This window comes from Vulpes lagopus, chromosome 2 (assembly GCF_018345385.1).
Source record: "Vulpes lagopus strain Blue_001 chromosome 2, ASM1834538v1, whole genome shotgun sequence".
Lineage (NCBI taxonomy): Eukaryota > Metazoa > Chordata > Mammalia > Carnivora > Canidae > Vulpes > Vulpes lagopus.
In genome coordinates, this window is record NC_054825.1 from 59,798,691 (window position 1) to 59,820,129 (window position 21,439).

The window sequence follows — 21,439 nt, forward strand, 5'->3', positions numbered from 1 at the left end:
CAATTTTAAAGTTTTTTTTTTTTAAAGATTTTATTTATTTATTCATGAGAAACATGGAGAGAGAGAGGCAGAGAGCCTCCATGCAGGGAGCCCGATGTGGGACTCGATCCTGGGTCTCCAGGATCACACCCTGAGCCGAAGGCAGATGCTCAACTGCTGAGCCACCTAGGTGTCCCTCAGAAGGCAATTTTATAAACTTTTTCTTCCTTCTTTCCTTCCTTCCTTTCCATTTTCACCTTTCCGTATCTGGGTTACTGTCTGTAAAAGTATGTGTGTTAGTGGTGAACGTGATATACTCTCTCTTTAACCATAGTCCTGTCAGGCTCCTCTGAGCCCTCTTCTCTGCTAGGTCTCCACCTTGACCCCCATCCTGTCTTTGGCCTGTCTATCCCAGTGTTAGCAAAAATGCTATTATGTTGTTTTTGTTTTTAAGATTTTATTTATTTATTCACGAGAGACACACAGAGAGAGGCAGAGACATAGGCAGAGGGAGAAGCAGGCTCCCTGGGGGGAGCTCAATGTGGGACTTGATCCCAGGACCCTGGGATCATGACTGAGCCAAAGGAAGACGCTCAACCACTGAGCCAACCAGGTCTCCCTTAAGTTGGTTTAGTAAGAGTCCCCTTACCCTTGAATCTCCTCTTAGTAATTCTACATTTGCTGACACATTCACTCTGCCTATTGGCTAAAACTCCCCTGCTGCCTTTGCTGTAATCTCTCCCCTACTACAGTGCTCTTATTGTAATTGTCCTGAATAAAGTCTTCCTTGCCAATATATTCCTTTTTATTTCTTTTTCTTTTGTTTAAATTTTTATTTATTTATTTATTCATGAGAGACACACATACACAGAGAGGCAGAGACACAGACAGAGGGAGAAGCAGGCTCCATGCAGGGAGCCCGACGTGGGACTCAATCCCGGGTCTCCAGGATCACGCCCTGGGCCAAAGGCAGATGCCCAACCACTGAGCCACCTGGGCTGCCCGTCTTTTTTATTTTTTGAGTAGGCTTCATGCCCAGTGGGGAGCTCAATGTGGGGCTTGAACTTATGACCCTGGGATCAAGACCTGAGCCAAGATCAAGAATCACTGACTGAGCCACACAGATGCCCCTTGCTTGCCATTTTAATAAGTGTCTGAATAATTCTTTTCTTTAACAGTTATGATGTCGTGACTCAGACAGGATTAAATTCATCATCGGACTCCTGGAACCTCTCATCCAGGACCCCAAGTGTATGCTTCTGAAGACTGTTTCACTCCTGACTGATTAGAGATCCACTGGTGAGTCCAACTCCTGACCCAATGCTCTGGATAACAGACTGTTAAAGCATGGTAAGGGCAGATTTTGATTCTTAAGATTCTGAGTATACTCTTTGAAGCTAGGATAGAGTCCCAGGATGGAAAGTGGGACTCCATTTGGTTGGAAAGTGACTGCATAAGCAAGCATCTTTCTGGATGGATGTCCTCTGGGATCTTTCTGAGTAGGAATTTACTCCCTGACTCTCTTTTTTTTTTTTTAAGATTTTATTTATTTATTCATGAGAGACACAGAGAAAGAGGCAGAGACATAGGCAGAGGGAGAAGCAGGCTCTCCACAGGGAGTCCATTGCAGGACTTGATCCCTGGGCCCTGAGCCAAAGGCAGACACTCAACCACTGAACCACCCAGGTGTCCGTACTCACTGACTCTTGAAGTAACAAATTCCTGACTCTTTTGGAGGCCTCTACACTAGAAAATGGGTGAGAGTCCCAGGCATATGGAGGCTGGGTTAAAGTCCCAGGCTTCTTTGTTAGCAAGGTATCATGGGTTAAGAACAAGAGAGCTTCTCAGTAGACTCAAACCCCTTTCTTATACCCGTGTTAACTATATGTTCCACCATCCTGGCACTAGCTCTCTACTTGCTTTCTTGTTGGAATACTTTTACTTAGGATAATTGGGAACTTCAATGATTTCCCCAAACTGGTTCCTCTAAGACTTATCTCTCAGCATTGTTTCCATTCCGCCATCCTTTTACCACCTTCAATCCTCCATTCCTTTGATTCCGTTGATTGGACTGCCTTCAAGCCCCTACTTCCTCCATCTCTCTGTCCACCTCTGCAAGACTTTCTCTTTCCCATTCCAGCCTCTCAGTTTCTTGTAGTCACTTAAACTTTAAACTTAGGTCCTCCATCCTCCATTGGGGGCTCTCAAGAGACTCAGGGACCACCCAGAGAAACTACATGCAGGGCAAAACAAAATCTTAAAAATTTCCTCCAGAAGTATTTATAAAAAGCATTAACTGTCAATTGAGCAGGTAACCTTAACTTGTTGCATCTGTCAGAAAAACAATTTGGGATAAAAATATAACGTGGAGCAAAAACAAGAGCCAGTTATTTTATATAAACCAATGAGTTTTTTATTGCGGTGTTTACCAGACTCGTGCCTACAATTTTAGAATGAAAGCAACAAGATCTCTATTTGCTTCTGTATGTTTACATAGTTATATTTGTATATATATGTTTTGTATGTGTGATATTTTTCTACCTCTAGATGGTATTACCAAAAAAATTATAAAATCTTGTGAAAGAGATTCATAAATTGGCTTAGAGGTAAGTAAGTGCTTATATAAATGAAATATTCCTAAATCTCCCAGAAATATAGAAACTAACCCAAATGTTTTTCAAGGTTATGTGGTTTGGGAAAATCTTTGGTAAATAAGACTAATTTAATACTGTTTTAAAACAGCAGCTATGTCTTCAGTATTAAGTATAATACAAGTATACATTTGGTATTTAACCATTTTTAGGTTTCTTTGCTTTTGTGATTTCTTTATTTCTTTTCTTTCTTTTTTTTTTCCTTTGGATACTCGCCTAACATGCATGTGTTTTTAAAATAGTTAACAGGGAAATAACTTGAGACGAGGACTAGCTTTGTTTAATGTTGTGATATATCTGCCTAAAGACAATCTTTTGTTTTTTATAACTCCCAATCTTAGAATATCTGATGTTAGAGATATTCATTAAATATTGAGATCTTTTCTAAGAGAAACTATTAAACATTAGATTACTAAGCACAAGTTTCAGTTTATATATCTTTGGCCTCTTATTTTTATATGATAGAGTGAGGCTAACTATATTTGAGTCTGTTAATAACATCTTTTTCGACACGTTGAAAAATACTATCAGGAAGCATAGACTTAAAAAATTGTGAGATGGTATATTCATAAAATTTGCTAGACTGTTATAGAATGCTGAAACATGAGAGACAGTTTGCAATTGTCTACTTTGTAGTTTTGTCTGTTAAAAAGGGTTTTTAATGATTATAAAGTATAATCAATATTTGTAAATGAAGCTACTAGAAACAATAAGGGTGAAATGAAATAACTTTGCAAGAAAAGTATGCAAGGAAGTAGAATGTATTTTTAATAAAGAAAAGTATACAGTATATGCAGGATGGATACCGAATGGATATAAAAAGCCCTAGAGGGCAGCCCTGGTGGCGCAGCAGTTTAGTGCCGCTTCCAGCTTGGGGCGTGATCCTGGAGAATCTGGATCGAGTCCTGTGTTGGGCTGTCTGCATGGTGCCTGCTTCTCTCTCTGCCTGTGTCTCCTCTCTCTCTCTCTGTGTCTATGAATAAATAAATAAATAAAATCTTAAAAAAAAAAAAAAGCCCTAGAAGGCTTTTGGGAAAGAAATCTTGGAAAAGGAATTTTATCTAATGTGGTCAAGGCTGGCTGATTGGATAGGCTTGTTTATAAGGTCTCTGAAAATGCATTTTTTTTTAAAAAAAGATATTTATTCATTTATTCATGAGAGGCACAGAGAGAGAGAGGCAGAGACATAGGCAGAGGGAGAAGCAGGCTCCCTGGGGGGATCCTAATGCAGGACTTGATCCCAGGACCCTGGGATCATACCCTGAGCCAAAGGCAGATGCTCAACCACTGAGCGACCCAGGTGTCCCTGAAAATGCATTTTAATATTAAAAGTACACTGATACAGAGCTAGAGTTTGTTTTTCTCTCTGTTGAAATAACAAGGCTTTCTTGGTTTATTGGTCTGCTCTTATTAAGAGATTGTAAAAGGTTTTGGTGGGATTTTTTGGTTTATTTGTTTTTGTTTTTACCTTTTAGGTATTTCTCCTAGAAGAATTCCTATAATTCTGTGTCTTATCAGAATAATTTCCTGTGCTTTATGTTAACCTTTATCATATACTTAATTAAGAGAACCAAGTCTTCTTAGTTCCTTTTTTTTCTTTTTTTTTTTTACTTCCTTTTTTTTTTCTATTTTATTTGAGAGAGAGTGTGCATGTATATACACACATATACATGAGCAGGTTTGGGGGTTGAAGTGTGTGTGCTGGGGGAGAGATAGAGGCAGAAGTAGACTCCCAACTGAGTGGGCTCCATTCCAGGACCCTGAGATCATGACCTGAGCCAAAGTCAGATGTTTATCTGATTGAGCCTCCCAGGCATCCAAGTCTTCTCATTTCCGAAAGAACTTTTAAAAAATTTTACGGTTATGTTCTGTCCTGTATTTACTTTTGAACTCTTTTATTATAACTTTGATTAAATAGGTAGCTAAGTATTGTTTGCAGTAGTATGGGATCATAGTATGCAAATCCTTTGACCTTTTGGACAGTTTTGTCCTCCTAGAATCAAACCCTAGATGATGGGGAATATAAATAATAGTGAAAGGGAATATAAGGGAAGGGAGAAGAAATGTGTGGGAAATATCAGAAAGGGAGACAGAACATAAAGACTCCTAACTCTTGGAAACGAACTAGGGGTGGTGGAAGGTGAGGAGGGCGGGGGGTGGGGGTGAATGGGTGACGGGCACTGAGGGGGGCACTTGACAGGATGAGCACTGGGTGTTATTCTGTATTGGTAAATTGAACACCAATAAAAAATAAATTTATTATTAAAAAAAAAAACCCTAAATGAAATCTTGATCTCGAACTGACCTTGAGATTTCTCAGAAAAAAATCTTAGAGGATTTTTTCTTATTTTGAAAAAGAGAGATGCCAAAAATCAATTACATTTATTTGATATGTTCAGTTGCATGAAAAGTATTTTGAAAGAAAAGATACTTTAACCTTCTCTAGGTTATATTTGTATGGATAAAATATTACCAGTACAAATATTTCAGAAATCGTATGAGGTTTGTCAATACCCTCATTGTCCATGATATGTTCTAGCATAATGTTACCAGTTATAATTCTAGTTATCATTGTAAATGTTCTATACCACAGAAATAACCGAATTCCCTTGTCAATTGCATCCTTTTTATAAGAATTCTACTCAGATCTTTAACCATTTAAAATCTTTTGTCATTAATAGACAGTTTTTGTTTTACTTTGGTTCTTCTCAGAAAGCACTTGCAATCAGCTATAGGCCAGAGTTCTTCATCTTCAACAGAAAGGAATGGAAAGAGATCCATGGAAAGTACTAGGAAAGGTTTCTGGGAGATAAGGTTCTGATGGCATTGCTTAAGTTACTTTGAAACCACATCATTTGACTGAGCAAGTATCCTAGAACTCTGGTGGAAAGTTTGATGGGCTCATCAGACTGCTAACCCAAGACCAAGCAGAACAAGAATTAATTACATAACACTGAATGAACAGATGAAGGAGGATTATAGTTTTTGTTCGGAAGCTTGCCCCTTTTCCCTTTCTTTTAAGCTATAATTCACAACAATTTAGTAGGTAACACTTATTATAAACAGAAATGAAACATTTATCTTTTCTCTCTGCCTGATTCCTCTAGAATTCAGAAACTCTTACTGAGTATTCTTATTTTCATGACGATATAATTATTTGCATAAGTTCAATAAGAATCTGTCCTCCTTGCACAAGACATAATTGGAAACATTGGTTATATAACTGAGGCTTTGAGTGGAATGTCATATTTCAGACTGATGTGCATAGAATCCGTTCTGACCAAATAGTTTAAGGAACTAAGATTGACTTTATGGAGCTAATGCTTACAAAGCCCTTTTGGGAAAACTGGACGGGTATGGCTGACAAAGTTCCCAGCATTGTAGGTGAGGAAGGACAGTTACTTCCTGGCAGGCCCAAGAAACAGGATATTTTGGGGGCCTGGAAAACAGAGAAATGCACCCAAATCTGTAGATACTGCCAGTGAAATCTGGTGGCAAATTCTTGACTTGGCTTCCTAGCCTTGAGAGGCTTTTAAAAGTCTAATTTGAGATTCCTTATGAAAAATTCCAGCAAAGCAAACTTTCAAAGGTCTATGTGGCCAGTTACTACTATTCTTGCTGCACTTATATAAGTAATAGGTCAAATCTAATGTGATCAGACTCATTTTGTAAACAAGAATATCTTACTTTGGTTAACTTTGAAAAAAAAGGGTGAATATAGAGGAAACTTTTATGGTGCAGTGAAAAACTATAGCACACCTTTGTGAACTATCAGACTCTAGTCCTGGTCACTGTCTTTGAGGTTTTGTTATATACTTACAGATTGGACTGAATCCTGCCAACTTGCACATTTGGTCAGTCCCTCCCAAATACTCAAGTCTTCTAATTTTCTCCAATATCTGGCCATCCAACTGTCCAAATGAATGTTTCCAGTTTTTCTCCCACTTGCCTAACTTGGTGCCACTGAGAACAAAAACCCGACTACCTGGATCTTTATTGGGATCCTAGCTTGTCCTGCAAGCTGATGCTGGAAGATGGGGAAGCCTTTAAGGTTGGAGCTGCTGCTGTGTAGGCCATTCAGGAAGTTTATGGAAAGTTACACATTTTCCATGTTCTGTTCTGGGAAATAACCACAACCCTAATATTATACCACCACTGGAGATATTCAAACTACAGTCTAGGAAATCTACCAGATTTCAACCATTACCTTCACTTCACTACCTAAAGGTGCTTCAAGTACAGCATTGTGAAAGCTTCTCAACTGGCTGCCCTCTGGACTCAGAAACTGGGTTTATAGTCTGCTTCAACCTAATCTTTCTTTTTCTTTTTCTTTTCATAGAAATTTCCGGCATTGAATGCCTTATTATTTGCACTATCCAGTAAATATCCTCTACTACCAAGTCCTAACAGATGGTTCAGCTGGTCCTTAATAACAAAAGGAGACTGACAAAGAAATGGACTTAAATTGTTCAGAGGAAAGAAGGTCTCTCCTTTCCTTGAGCAGGAGGTGGGACTGACAAAGATTCTCAGGCATCAGTCTTGGCCCTGTCCTGTCTTTGGTGTGCCTATCTCAGTTTAAAAAAAATCCTGCTCAGTAAGTTTAGCAAGAGTATCCCCACCATTGATACCTAATCACCACGCCCCCCCACCCCACCCCGTGCCTGGTCAAGTCCCTCATCCCTCATTGTTGATGTGTAGGTCCATGACCAGCCTTTTGCAGGAATCCTGTTAAAAATGAATCCCTGTACTCTTGGTATCTCCTGTTAGTGGTTTCCCATCCACTGACCTCTTCCTCTGCACATTGGCTAGTAAATACCCACTTGTCTTTGTTGCATTGGGAGGTTAATCGATCTCTCTCATTGCAATAGAGTCAGCTCCTATTGCAATAGTCTTGCATAAAGTCTTCTTTACCATTTTAACAAGTGTCAGTATGATTTTTTTTCTTTAACAGACACATCAGGAAAAAGCATTTTTTTTTCTTTGTATATGAGCCACAAGAGACAATGTCAGCGTCTCGTCTTTAAAGGTCATTTTGTCCTACCTCCCACAAGTTTTGGAATCCCTCGAACCTCAACTTGTAGCTCAGTGCATTATCCTTTCCCCTGACTTTTGGCTGCTTAACACATTTCATGGTAATCACTAATTCATCACATGGAATTGAATAAGAACCATTTAATATGATTATCTTCTCCATTAAAGCTGTCATCATAATTAGAGCTGCAGTGAACTGTTTGCCAGGAATGATAACTTCTGCCAAGAAAAACTTGGGTGTCATTTTAGAAAAATTCTTAGGTGGGGGAGGAGGAGATCAGGACCATCTGTGTTGGGATCCAGAGCTGAATAATGAGAAATAAAGCCCCTTTCCCCCTGCTATCTGCCAGACTCTGGCCAGCCCTCCAACTGGACCTTGCCAAAAACTTTAGAATGAATCAACTTCCAAGGTAGTCCAAAGAGTACACCCTCTCGGGGAATGATAGCCTTGGAAAAGTTACCCTTTAAGAAGGGAAAAAAGGCAGCAGCAAATAAAAATTAGGCCTTCATGCATACGGCTTCCTAAAAGTTGTTCCAAATGGTTTCGTTTGCCACCCTACTGTTTCCAGGGCAACCACCTAAGCCAGGACAGAAGTAGGAGACATGAGGCTTGAATGGGACCACCCACTGCAATTCTCATTTTATCCTGATGGCAAGAACCTTTATATCGACTCAAAGTGTTTGTCAGGCCTCTTGCTGTGAATCACTAGAATAACATTTTGCCCTGATGGAAGTGTGTCACAGGCTGCTGCTCCCACATCCCCCCATACTGAGGTGTTTTTAAATGGAACCAAATATCCCAGGGGAATTTTCTCTGCACTACTAGCATTGCTTTGTTGTACATTTTTAGATTACACACTGTAAATTATAGATAAAATACATTATGCTAATTTCCTCCTGCATATCTTTTAGTTATTTTTAGGAAAAGTATCTTTGAAATGCAGCCTTTCAGGTAAATTTTCAAAAATGAAGAGAAAAATAAAACCAAGGCAGAGGGATGCTCAAGATTGAGACCACTGCCACATTACAGTCTGGCACTTTGTAATGAGCATAATTTGTGTGCAGCAAGGATTTTAGCTGCAGAATGTGGAAGAAGCCCTGCATTGGGCATCATTAGATTTGAGTGTGCCACCTGGTTATGCAAGTTTCTGGACATGTGACTTTGGAGGAATTTGTTTCATTTCTCTAAGTTTCCTCATCTATGAAATGAGAAATGTCCATCGAGATCTCTAAGGTGCCTTCTACTTCTCCCACTGTATGATGCTCCATGTGAACCTGAATAAAATGCCGCCGAGTCTACAGAGCAGACCCTATTGATCATCTTTATTTTTTTAAATTTATTTTTATTTTTTTATTTTTTTAAAGATTTTATTTATGTATTCATGAGAGACACACAGAGAGAGAGAGAGAGAGAGAGAGAGAGAGAGAGAAAGAGGCAGAGACATAGGCAGAGGGAGAAGCAGGCTCCATGCGGGAGCCCGATGCGGGACTCCATCCCAGGACTCCAGGATCATGCCCTGGGCTGAAGGCAGGCGCCAAGCCTCTGATCCACCCACGGATCCCTTGACCATCTTTAAAAAGAACGAATACACTCAACCTGTGAGCATTAAAGCATTCAGTAGCACTAAAACACTTTGACCTACAATCTCCATGATCTCTCACTGCACTGGGTGTTGCTGATTTTTTACTTGCTACACTGGATATCTCTCATTTGCTCCATGATGGACTCTCCACTGTTCTGCACCATGGAAGGTTGTCCTGTGAGGACTACAACACAGGTCCTCGTCTTCTAACTTCCAGGTGGATTCAGTGAACGGGCAGGAAAATGAAAGGAGGGCAGAGTGTGAGGTCACCTCTTTCCCCTTCACTACCTGTGAGGTTGTCATGAGCTAGCATCACCCCTCAACCAAAGGTCACAGCTCCTGGAAGGCATCCTCTCTACATAACTGTCTCCAGGTTTCCATAGTCGCTCTTAGTCTGTTTGGGATGCAGTAACAAAATGCTGCAGACAAGGTGGCCAATAAATAACAGAAATTTATTTCTTGGGCAGGCCCAGTGGCGCAGCAGTTTAACGCCGCCTGCAGCCCAGGGCGTGATCCTGGAGACCCTGGATCGAGTCCCACGTCGGGCTGTCTGCATGGAGCCTGCCTCTCCCTCTGCCTGTGTCTCTGCCTCTCATTCTCTCTGTCTCTATGAATAAATAAATAAAAATCTTTAAAAAAAAAACAAAAAAAACTATTAAAAAAATTTGTTTCTTACAGGTCTCGGGGCTGGAAGTCTGAGATCAGGGTGCTGACAGATTTGGTGTCTGGTGAGAACCCACTCCCTGGTTGTAGACTGCTGACTTCCTGCTGTACCCTCATGTGATGGAAAAAAAGGTGAGAGAGCTCTCTGGGGTCCCTTTTATAAAGGCACCAATTCCATTCATGAGGACTCCACCCTCATGACCTAATTACTTCCCAAAGATCCCATCCTTTGATATTATATGGGATGTTAGAATTTCAATGCTATGAATTTTGGGGGAACACAAACATTCAGTCTATAACAGACTCTTTCCTCTTGCAACTTCAGGTCTAGGGGCAGTATATAACCCCGTGGTTCTCTATGCTCTGTGCATGTCTTTAAAAATTGGTCTTTATTCAAGGCTGAATGAGCCATCTATTGCTTTCCTGTATCTTGCCTGATACACTCCATTTTTTTGAGATACAAATATGGCAAGATTGGAAAGGCCATGGTGCTTTTTATTTCAATATGTCAATTCACCTTGAATACATATTTTTTCCCTATAGTTGTGACTTGAGAAAAGATGAGAATCTATGTGGTGCTGCTGGTTATGTTGTACTTGACTTCTATACGTGCTTGTATTAGGATTCAGAAGCAGATAAGAGAAGCTAGTCTAGTAGTTAAACAGAAAGGGATTGGAGGCAAGGAATCAGATGCTCCCAATTAGAAGGGCTAGAGGAATAGGCTTTAGGCGAGGCTTCCAGGAATGACTTCCAGAAGACTACCACAGAGCTGCCCTGACTAGAGAACTATCTCTGCAACAGTCAGGAAGCTGGGGAAATCAAGAAGCCCATGTGCCACGTGCCAGCTCCAAGATCTCACTGCTGTTGCTGATTCAGGAATCAGAAAGTTGCAGCCTCAGTGATAGGCCCCAGACCTTGTGTGCCTGACTTGTACCATCAAAATGAAGGCCCGTCTTCCCTCCTACTTGACTCGGTTCTAAATTCAGTTTTCATATAAGTATCTTTAATTGTGGAGGCCCAGTTATATTCTGAGTTGCAAATGAGTATGGGAAATGTTAAGTTTAGCTTTGCCTCTGTAGTACGGGAAGACATAGTAGAAGGAGATTGGGATGAATTCTGAGCAAACCAATCTATTCTCTGTTGCAAGATTATTTCTGAAAGCGTGTTTCAAATGCAGCCTTAAAAAAAGATGAACTTTGGAGATTAAAAACAGAGAGAGACTAGAATTAAAATCTGTGCTTTAGGACTTGCTGGATGTGAGACCTTGGGCAGGATACGCTTAATCCTACTTGAGCTATTTTGCATCTGTGGAACAGGAGTAATAATACCTGCCTCACAGAATTGCCATTCATTTATCCATCTCTATAAACAGATTTTTATTGATTGTTATATATTATTATCAGGATTTTTTTAGTTGGAAGTGACAAATCTAATTGATTGGTTAAGGAAAAAAAAATTTGTCCAAGGCTATTTGGTAGGGCACAGAATTGCTGAATGGGCTAGAGAGCCAGCCTCCAGGCTGAACTTCCAGGACACCACCTAAAGCAGGCATCAGAACTAGCCTGGGACACAGCTACTGCCCCGTAGCACTCCATGCTACATTTTCCATTGCATTGCCGGCAGGAATTTAACTTCACTGATGCAGGTGCTGTTGCTACCTCTGTTACCAGAAACTCACCAGTGTTGCCTTTGAAGGTCAAATGGCAGTGCTGTCACTCTCATTGACAAAAATGGATTTCAAATGGCATTTCTTCCTCTCATTAGTCTCTTCTTAAAGAGGGTTTCACAAGAGTGTCTGGTGGGGCCTGGGTCACATGCTTGTGCCCAGCTACAAGGGAAGCTAGGGAAGCACAATTTCTGACTTGGGGAGAAAGGAAATTCCCTAACCAAGGGGAGAGCGTTCAGGAACTGCTGGCTTCCAGACAAATGTCCACTATACTTCCTCCAAATGGCTAAGCAAAGGAGACTTTTATTAGATTTTTCTCACTCTACTCTCCTCTGCTCAAGCACCATTCTCCCCACAAAGGTGGCATGCTGGTTCCTAAAAGCTGCAAATTTACATGCTATCAGCCAATCAGCCACTGTGTAGAGAGTGTGTCTCTTTTCCAGTGATTCTATCAAAATCTGTGGCTGACTCTATTGATCTGACTTGGATGGCATAAACTTTCCTAAATCATTCATTGAGCCAGAGAGATGGAATAAATTAACACATCAGGTCTGGGTTACAGCCAACTGAGCTGAGAAGTATAGGTTCAGCCCCTTTAGAACTGTTTGGCTCAAGCCTGAGGGAAGAAAGGTTTCATAAAGGAAAATTGAGATGCTGGGCAGGCAAAAATAATAGTTTTCCACTCTACTCTTCCTGATAGTTCCATATCCACAAACATACACTCTTCCTCTCATCGTACAACATCATAAGCATTCCCTGTCATGATAGTGCAATTCCTCCGTGTATACCACAAGACTCCCTTCCCAGACTCTATGCCACTTATTGCATCCAGCTCTAGGGGCTCTCAGTAATGTGCATTTGATGGTTAATTTTATGTGTCAACTTGACTGGGCTGAGGAATCCCTAGATAACTGGTAAAACCTTATTTCTAGATGTGTCTGTGAGGGTGTTTCTGGAAGAGATTAGCATTTGAATCAGTAAACTGAGTAAAGAAGATCTCCCTTACCAGTGCACATGGGTATCAGTTAATACACTGAGGGCTTGAAAAAAATAAAGTCAGAGGAAGAGTGAATTTGCTTTCTCTGCTTGAACTGAAACAGCCATCATTTTCTTTCTTTAGCATCAGTACTCTTGGTTTTTGGGCCTTTGGACTTGGGTTGTGATTTATACCCTTGACTCTTCTGGTTCTCAGGCCTTTGAATTTGGACTAGAACTACACTGCTGGTTTTCCTGGGTGTCCGGTTTGCAGTCAGCAGATCATGGGATTTCTCAGCCTCCATAGTCACATAAGCCAGTGCCTCATACTAAATTTCTTTCTGTATATCTTTATATATCCTACTGTTCTGTTTCTCTGTATCTCCTGTGTATTGGCGAGTTTGCCAAATGACAAATTTAGCCTAAGCTACAATGTTGCAAAGAGGTCAGAATATACCTTAATTTTAAAACAAGTCCCATGTAGAAAAGAGAAGAAGGATCGCTTAGAATGGTCATGTCTAACAGCATTGATCACATTCTGCTTTCAAGGAATAAAAAGCTCTCCCTGCTTCAGTGATGGAGTGAATTCTGTGGTTAGCCAGAGTAACTAGCTCTGGCTTTCTTTCCTGGTAGTGGAGCCAGTGTGCAGTGTCCACTGTGGTCACATATGAGAAGGACAATGGGGAGGACTCATCTGTGGGGGCTAAACTAATTTTGAAGCCTATTTCCTATAGAAAAGAATTTAGGGGCATGGAAATTCCCTTAGGTTGGTCATCATTTTTCCAGGAATGCAATTTATTTAGAAATATAGTAAGCTTTCTCTCTACATCCAACAGAGAGGGTGTCCTGAGAAATAACCAAAGGCCTTAGATCTATGCCCTTATCTCTAGGCCTTACCTATAAATCCTCCCTTTTGGAATTTCCTGGGGGCAGGAATAAGAGGTAGCTTGAGTTAGAAGAAATAGAACCAATCTATGCTCCCTCATCCCATGTATGTCAGTGGTTGGATTCCAAAGTGGGGCTAAATGGAGACTTCATCAGGCAATGAAGATGCGGAAAAAGGTGCTTATTAGTACTTTCCTTGGGTCCCTTGTTGTTTCCTTTTAAGTTTTCAGTATCCTGGACTTTGCTTTCACTAACTTTATCTTGGGGAAGAGAATTCGGCTTTGCCAAACGAGGAAAGCCTTAAGATTATCTGGCTAGTAATTCTCTTTGATCATAGGCCAGAGATATAAGGGGCTTTCCTTAACAGTTCCTCTTCTCTCTGCTTTCTGATGAGCCAGTAGTTTCTTACTTATAGTAACTCATCTCAGGCTGAAAATATGTCCATCCCAATCTAACCAGATGACATTTTGCTACTGATTCTCCTACATCTCCAGTGTGTGTAAACACATTGCCTGAGTCTCCAGATGAAACATGCTCATGAAGCTAGCCATCTTCCCAGCCAGAGAAGGGAAAATCTACACTGTGTCCTGCCTCACCATGACCCTTCCAACTTCACATTGTCATTCCGAGTATCAGTTGTAAGAGGTACTTTCAGGAATCAATTTCTATTTCAATTTTTCCATAAACAAAAGAAACTCTTGGGATGCCTGGGTGGCTCAGCGGTTAAGCGTCTGCCTTCAGCTCAGGGCATGATCCTGGAGTCCCAGGATGGAGTCCCACATTGGGCTCCCTGTATAGAACCTGCTTCTCCCTCTGCCTGTGTCTCTGCCTCTCTCTCTGTGTGTCTCTCATGAATAAATAAATAAAATATTTAAAAACAAACAAACAAAAAAGAAACTCTGGCTACCTTAAGCAAAGACAAGAAATCTGCTCAATAATGTGGAGTAGCGCAAAGAATTGAAAGCTAAGCACCAGGCTGTATTTCTAGTTCCATATACTTACCTTTTTTTTCACAAATTGACACTACTCTACCAAGAAGTGGAGTCTTTGAACTTGAGAGGATCTTGTGAGTATTTTAACTAGTAGAATAAGGCAGAAGTAACATTGGATCACTTCCAGGCTTAGGTAATGAAAAGCAATTCAGCTATCATCTAGCTCTCTCTTTTTGAAGGTTCTCTCCCTTAGAAGCCAGCCACCATGCTATGAGAAAACTGAAATTAGCCTATTCAAAGAGACTACACAGAAGGGACTGAGGTTTCTAGTGAATGGTTTATATATACCAACTGCCAGACATGTGAGTGAGGAGACTTCAGATGATTTCAGTCCCCAACCTTCAAATCTTCTCATAAATATTATGAAGCAGACAAAAAATCACTCCTCAGAAATTCCTGACCCGTAGAATCCACAAGCATAATAAACAATTGATTTAAGCTACCAAGTTTTTGGGGTAATTTATATTGCAGTCCTAGCAACTGAAGAGGTTTTATTGCCCAGGAGTAGGTTATTGCATAACAAAACCCTGAAAATGTGGGGCTTTGGGACAGGAGATGAAATGTGAATGAGCCTTGAAAAGATTGGTGGAGAAGTCTAATGGCCTTCTAGAGGACTCTCAGAGAAGGCTTAAAGAAAAGTAAGGAAAATGTTGTTGGAAATTGGAGAAAGAGGATCCTGGTTATTTAACAACAAAATGTTCTTCTCAACATATACCTAATGAGCTGGGTAATCTAGCTAAGGAGATTCCCTGGAAGAATATTGAAGAATATTCAAGAATATTGGCTTCTTCTTGTTTATAATAAAAGTGAGAAGAAAGAAATAAGTCAAATAAAGAACTGAACTTGAAAATAAAACCATCATTTCCAGGCTCTCCAAGATTGCCAGTTAAGAAAAAGCTTCCCAGCAAAGATCAAACCCAGGGAAGAAATAGAAAATCCATTTTCATGATCTCAGAAAAATCTGAAGTCATTCCTCAAAAAACAATTTAGTCAGATAAAAGTGCTCTAAGGATTTTAAGGGTGTCTCTAAAAGGACTTGGGAGAAAAAAACAACAAAAAAAATTAAAAAAAAAATTAAAGGACTTGGGAGAATCTTAAAGGTGTTGTTCCTCAGGAGCTTACTAGGAAGACCAAAGGAAAGAGAAGGGCTTATCTCAGAGACTTTTGGGTATAGATTTTGTTTAATGGAATGTACTATAAATTGATCCATAAAAAACTCACAAATATTTTATTTTATTTATTTTTAAAGATTGTATTTATTTATTCATTAGAGACAGAGAGAGAGAGGCAGAGACATAGGCAGTGGGAGAAGCAGGCTCCCCTGGGGACTCCATCCCGGGACCCCAGTATCAGGCCATGAGCCAAAGGCAGATGCTCAACCACTGAGCCAGCCAGACATGCCCCCACAAATATTTTAAAGGAATCATATCAACTTGGATTGAAAGATATAGAAATAATAAAAAATGAAGAGATCTTTGGATCTCCAATTTATATGGGCAAAGCAAACTGAGAAAATTGCTCAGCTGCAAATGTGAACTATTTTCCATGGAAAATCAGGAGGTCAGAAATACAGAGAGTAGAGCCAAGAGCAATGGTAAATCATTCCCAGACAGTAGGACTGATCCTCTGATCAAAGAACTGACCCTATCTGTCCAGCTGGATTATAGTATTGCTACAGACCAATGACTTTTGTGTTCTTCAGTTTTTCCCCTTTTTGAATGGCAGTGTCTATCAGTTATTTTGTGCCTGTCTCATCATTGTATGTTGGGAATGTGTGTGAGAGAGATATTTTGTCTCTTCAGTTAATAGGCCTGCAGATCAAAAGGAACTATTCCCAAGGAGCTATATTTGAGGAAACACATCGAAGGAAACTTATCTATACCTAGATCTAATCTAAATGACAATATTTTCCTTTCCCCTTTAAGCACCATATAGTCCTTGACATATATGCTTAGAAAATATTTGGCAAATGATTATATGAATAAAAGAACATGTTCATTTTACTGGAAAAATAGACATTCTGGTTAGTAAAAATAACTATGAACTGGCATTAAGATAGATACATAGACTTAAGAATTTAGAAATAAACCCATACATTCTTGGACAACTGATTTTTAACAAGAGCGCCAGGACAATACAATGGGTGTAAGAACAGTCTCTTCAAGATATGGTACTTAGAGAACTTGATATCCACATGCAAGAAGTTGTACTTCTACCTCGTACTATACACAAAAATTTACTCAAAATAGACAAAATACCTAAATGTAAAAGTTAAAACTTATAAAACTCTCAGAAGAAAACATAGGTATAAGTATTTGTGACATTGGCTCGGATAATGGTTTCTTAGATATGATACCAAAAGTATGAACAACCAAAGCAAAATGGAAAAATTAGAGTTCATCAAAATTAAAAACTTTTATGCTTCATAGGAGATTATCAAGAAAGTGCAAAGGCAACTCAAAGAATGGGATAAAATATTTCTCACAATTGGCCCTCCTCCACAACACAGCCTTTACAATCCATACTAAAATCTCCTAATGCTTAAGCATTACCTCTACTTTTTTTAGTGGCTAATCTATAGTATGAACAAAATTCACATTCCTGAGGGATCTGAGTCACACATTTGGTTCTGATTACTAACCTGCAAAGGTGACAAAATATATAAGTAATATAATAAAGTCTCCTAAGGGCTTATATTGTGAGCTGAGACAGTGGTCAGCAATCTGTGGCCTGTGTGCCAAACTCTACCTACCACGTATTTTTGTAAATAAAGTTTTATTGGAAACAGCCATACTCATTCATTTACATATTACCGTATTACATTTCAAATACATTTTCTTTGTGTATTTTCATGCAATCATTGTGTGGTAGATAGAGCCTATTGCCTGCAAAGCCTAAAATATTTACTCTCTGGGCCTTTACAGAAAATATTTGCTGACTCCTACTCTAAGACAATCCTTATCAATAGGAAGTGTTTTGTAAAAGGGGTGAAACCCTCACATCATCATCCCAAATATTCCCTTTCCTTGTTTCCTTGGTGTCTTCTTACTAAGCCTATACTTTGAGAGACTTCTCATCCTTCAAAAGAATCAAGATCTGCTGGGAAAATAATTGTGGCAGAATCTGAGAACTAGAGAACTCTCTAGTATCCATCCTCCTCTTTTTCAATTAAAAAAACCCTTGAAATTTAGGTAGTCACAGGGCTGCCAAGAATAGATGCATTTCCCAGCTTCCATGGCAGCTAAGCATGGCCATATGACTAAGTAATTGTCAGTGAGATGTCACTTTCTGAGAATGTGGCACATGTAAGGGATATGCCCTTTGGATTTGATTTTCTCCTTTTTGCTAGTAGGAATGCAGATACAATGACCAGCTATCCAGCAACCACATGGACCATACCTATACAATCATACCCTCATGCTGGTAAAGAAGAAAGCTAGAAGGAACTGGTCCCTGACAAATAGACATTTTATATGAGAGAATAACATCTTAAGTGTTAAAGCCACTGTGAAATTGGATTTTCTCTTTCATGATACACCACCTAATTCTTACAAATATAATGTCATAGACAGATTTATGGCTGTTTGAGAGCAGGGACCTTGTCTGCTTGAGTCATGGCTCCAGCATCTAGAATGATGCCTAGTCACATGGCAGATACTCAGTCAATATTTACAAAGGAATGTATGAATAAAATATTGTGAAAGAAGAATGGAAAGCCAACACAAATGAGTGAGAATTATTTCCCACATCTAGAGAATTATTATTTTTCAATTGTGATTAACTATATATAATACAAAATTTATCATTTTAACTATCTAAAAATTGTGGTAAAATACACAAAATTTATTATCTTAACTATTTTAAGTGTACAGTTCAGTGGTATTAAATATATCTACATTGTTGTACAACCATTGCCACCATCCATCTCCAAAACTTTTCTCATCTTCATGGGTAAAAATGGTACCCATTAAACAATAACTCTTCATTCTTTTCTCCTCTCAGCATCTGACTATAACCACTCTGCTTTCTCTCTTTATAGATTTTAACTAAGCACCTCATACAAGTGGAATCATGCCATGTTTATCCTTTTGTGACTGGTTTGTTTTGCTTAGCATAATGTTCTCAGATTCATGTATTAGCATTTCCTAATATATATTAGATATATTAGTAGCATATATTAGAATTTCCTAACTTTTTAAGGTTGAATAACATTCCATTGTATGTAATACCACATTTTGTTTATTCATTTATCTTGGATGGATACTTGGAGTTGCTTCCACATTTTAGCTACTATGAGTAATGCTACTTATGAATATGGATACAAGGAGAATATTCTTTAAAATTTCAGATTCCTTAGGTTCTCTGATCTACTGAGTCAAAAACTTTAGATTTGGGAGAAGAGGAGTGGGGAGCAGTTTGGAAGATGTATTTTAAAATGTTTTCTAGGTGATTTTGGATGTGTTTTATCAGATGTATTCAGTATAGTCCTTTGGTTGACAATTGGGAGCCACTGGTCCCACACAATAAGCAACTAGTCTAGAAGTAAAAAACAAAACAATCTTAAAAAACAAAACAAAACAAAACAAAACAAAACAAAAAAACAAAAAAAACCCAAAACAAAACAAAACCAAACCCTAGAGTACTAAGGTATATGACTTCAATGTGTTTTTAAAAACTGAGGAGAATTTGGATTAGGCAGAAATGAGAGGGGAAGGCATTTCAGGTTGAAGAAAAAATAAATTTAGAGGTATAAGAATTACAATCCTACTTTTCTAGGTGTTCTTAATTATGGGATCACAGCTCATTCAAAATCCAAATTGACTCATGGTATATTTTCATTCAACCATTATTGAAAACAACAACAAAGTATTTGCTCACTAAATATATAATACATTTTGTTATAATGTGAAACTCTCATTAGAGCAACAATATTGTCAGCTTGACCTTCCATACACAACTGTTATTTCTCTGGTGTAAGATAATTACACAATTTCTTTTCATTCAGAAAATAAAAACTGATTCATGGGACGCCTGGGTGGCTCAGTGGTTGAGCACCTGCCTTGGGCCCAGAGTGTGATCCTGGAGTTCCAGGATGGAGTCCCACGTCAGGCTCCCTGCATGGAGCCTGCTTCTCTCTCTGTGTCTCTATCTCTCTCTCTCTCTCTCTCTCTCTGTGTGTGTCTCTCAGGAATAAATAAATAAAATCTTAAAAAAGAAAAAAAAAGAAAAACTGATTCAGAAATGACCTCTTAAAGTTAAAATTAATTTAAAATTGTCTTTTGACCTTGACAAAGGATTTTACAATTTGCAGTATAACAAATCATCTAAACTTTCTAACAGCTGAAAGTCTGTGTTTTGAGATTTGATTCGGCATTGAAATAGAATTGCAAACATTTATCAGTTTTTGTTGTTATTGTAGCTTTAAGTTAAAGAAGGAACTTTGTCAGAAATCATGTTTTGTTCCCAAATTATCCTGTCTACATCTACATCAATACATTGATCATATTTTGGCCTCTTTGGTTGAGTTACTTTAAAACAAATTAATCCTTTAACTTTATACCCTACAAGGATTTTAACTCAGGTATTTAATTTATTCCCTAGATAAAATAGCATGTGTTTCTGATATATCTGTTTTAAATTTTTTCATTTTTATAAATTGCTTGGATATAAACAGGAAAATTTCTCCCATCACATCTTTAAAAAATTTAATAAATTTTACTAACCCACTTTCATTTTGTAAGTGAACCAGTGATCGTCACTGTAACTTTATGCTTCCTTTCAAATGCAATTCAAGTTGTTATTTGGTAAAGTGTGATGTTAACTGAAACTTTCATACTAAGAGAATGTCTTCCTCATGCTTTCTTTTTTTTTAAAAAAAGATTTATTTATTTATTTGAGAGAGAGAGAGAGAGAGAGAGAGAGAGTAGTGGGAGGAGTGGAGAAAGAGGCAGAGAATCTCAAGCAGACTCCATGCTAAGTGTGGAACGCCAGGCTCCATCTCATGACCCTGAGATCATGACCTGAGCCAAAACCAAAAATTGGATGTTTAGCCAACTAAGCCACTCAGGTGCCCCTCTTGTTGACTTATTTAATTCTTTAATTTATTTAACAAAAGAAATAACAAAACACCATGTGTCAGGAAATGCATTATTGAGAAAAAAAGAGTATCTCATATGTAGCTTATAGTTATGTGAGAGATGGATTTTTATGAAAGAATATCATAAATAAATGTAAAATTTCTATGCTTCTGAGTAGCAAAATTGAACCCATATTCCCCTGGAAAGTAAATAATGAGGATCTGGTATGTTTGAGGACTCTTGAAAGGCATTTGAGCTGAAAATTAGAGAATAAGTAAGATAAGAAGCATAATATTGGGTATATGGAGGCCAAGAGGGTTTCAGGAAGAGGGAATGGCATGAAAAGAGGTTAAAGGCCAGCCTTTGTGACTTGAACCCAGGGAGCAAATGCAAACGTGTCAAGTTGTAGTAAGGCCTTTTGCTTAAATGTGCAATGGCACATTCACTTGGATGGATATTACCTAAAATCTTTCAGCTGCAAGTAATGGAAAACCCAGTCTAATTTGCCTAATGCACAGTTTTAATTTTAAAAGATTTATTTATGCATTAAGGGAGAGAGAGAGAGAGACAGAGAGAGAGAGAGACAGAGAGAGAGAACACACATGAGTAGAGGGAGGAACAGAGGGAGAGAATCCCCAAGCAGACTCCCCTCAGAGCCCGGAGCCTGATGCAGTGCTCCATTCCATGACCCATGAGATCACAACTTGAGTCAAACCCAAAGGTTGGCTATTCAACTGACTGAGCCACCTAGGCACGCACAAGCACAGTTTTCCACATAAGCAGTTGATGTCTTCATGTCCCTGCTCTGGCTCTCTGGGATTCCTTGATTTTGCTCTCACCTTTGTGCTGGCCCAGTCTTCATTCTGGTACCCATCATGGTCACAATAACCAGGCAGTGCTGCTGACTGGATTTGCTTAAATCACATCCCCACTTTGA

The 21,439-nt window shown here is 39.0% G+C and overlaps 1 long non-coding RNA gene across 1 annotated transcript in view; it reads left to right on the forward strand.

Annotated features, from left to right (window-relative positions):
- Nucleotides 1-10,039, forward strand: part of LOC121485345 — an 84,627-nt gene extending 74,588 nt beyond the window's left edge. The window contains exons 2-3 of the long non-coding RNA XR_005986252.1: nt 1,158-1,329; nt 9,923-10,039. This is a non-coding gene — a long non-coding RNA (uncharacterized LOC121485345). The remainder of the gene's footprint in view (nt 1-1,157; nt 1,330-9,922) is intronic.
- The last annotated feature ends 11,400 nt before the right edge of the window (nt 10,040-21,439 follow it).